The 1633-nt window shown below is 42.4% G+C and overlaps 1 pseudogene; it reads right to left on the minus strand.

Annotated features, from left to right (window-relative positions):
• The window catches only part of LOC134461534 (zinc-binding protein A33-like), a 3407-nt pseudogene extending 2356 nt beyond the window's left edge, over positions 1-1051 (minus strand).
• Between the last annotated feature and the right edge of the window lie 582 nt (positions 1052-1633).

Below are 1633 nucleotides of genomic sequence, written 5' to 3' on the forward strand. Positions count from 1 at the left end.
GGGCAATATAGTAATATATTTAAATAAAAATGCTGCAACATAAATTGATCAGTGGTCAAAATTGCACAGAAACAAGCTGATTTTGCTTGAAGCCACGACATGGCTCCAACTGCTGGTTAAATATGAACATGACAACTATCCGCAGAGTATCAAAACTCCTGTTGACACTGAATTGTGCAACACTGAACCACCTGCTCCAGGTAAAAAGTAGAAGTTTACCCATTTTTAAAATTATTTAAAAATATATATTTATGGGATTCTATGCCTTTATCTGATAGGACAGTAGCCCCATGAGATTTTGACAGGAAGCAAATATGTGAGAGAGACGGGGAGGATCAGGAAATGACCTTGGGCCGGAATAAAACCTGTGTCCCCTGCGTAACAGTGCAGTGCCCTACCGTTTAAGCCACGGCAGGGCCAATGTACTGTATCTGTTACAATATCTTACCTTACATTCCTGTGCTGCTTCATCAATGGGACTGAAGTTGTGGTTTTTATGGAGCTTTGAGTCCCTACATACCAAACACACAAGCTGTTTGTCATCCACACAGTAGAGCAGCAATTTCAATTGGTGTATAGAGCAGAGTGGTTCTCTCAGACGTCCCACATGTTGGAATGTTTCACACAAGTTCTTTAGAACCCGATTCACAGGATATATCTCCTTAGAACATCTTCTTCGGCAGACTGGACATTCTCTGGATCCTTTAGTATTCCAGAACCTCTTGAGACATTCAGTACAGATGCTGTGAGTACAGGACAGTAGAACAGGATCCTTGTAGATGTCACAGCACACAGGACAGGAGAAATCCTCTTCTGAGAAAGATCTTGAAGCCATTTTCTCCCTAAAGTTGAGCCTGCAGTGTATAGCCTAGTTCCGTTTCTTAGTAATCCTCCCTTTCACTTTCACTTGTGTGTCAACAGTGTTGGTTTAAGTTAAACCAAAGAAGAAACTAGCAATGTCTATAATGATTCAGTGCCAGAAGAAATCCCCAAGACAAGAAAACACTTTCTGCTCACAAAACTCTATTCTTTAAGACAGATCTCCACTTACAATCAGGCTTTTCCAGTAAAGATTGTTACTTGTACCAGTGCAGCAGGCAGTAGCCTACGAGTAAGAGAGTACACAAGTTCACTTCCTTATTTAGGTGTCGACAGATAGGGGGAGCTCTTGCACAGCAATAACTTTTGATTGGGCAGTGTGTGTCTATGCGTGTGTGTGTGTGTGTGTGTGTGTGTGTGTGTGTGTGTGTGTGTGTGTGTGTGTGTGTGTGTGTGTGTGTGTGTGTGTGTGTGTGTGTGTGTGTGTGTGTGTGTGTGTGTGTGTGTGTGTTGCTGGGCTTTGTCTCATAATGTAGTTAGTTGGATTGACTGATTCACTTATCTACAAGCATCAGGGAGCATTAGACTGCTGTTCCCAGTTATGTGGATGCTGCAGCTAGGCTTCTAAATGGCCCAAAGAAACACCAACACACAACCCCCCTTCTCAGAGTTGATTTCAAAGATTTCATTGGCCTGATTTCACCCTCTCAGATCTCCTTCACAACCTTGTTTTACTCCCGTCTTAAAACCAAAGATGGGTGACAGAGTCTTCTCTTACTGCCCCCAAAATTCTGGAACAGTTTCCTTGAATACA

This window comes from Engraulis encrasicolus, chromosome 13 (genome assembly GCF_034702125.1).
Source record: "Engraulis encrasicolus isolate BLACKSEA-1 chromosome 13, IST_EnEncr_1.0, whole genome shotgun sequence".
Taxonomy (NCBI): domain Eukaryota; kingdom Metazoa; phylum Chordata; class Actinopteri; order Clupeiformes; family Engraulidae; genus Engraulis; species Engraulis encrasicolus.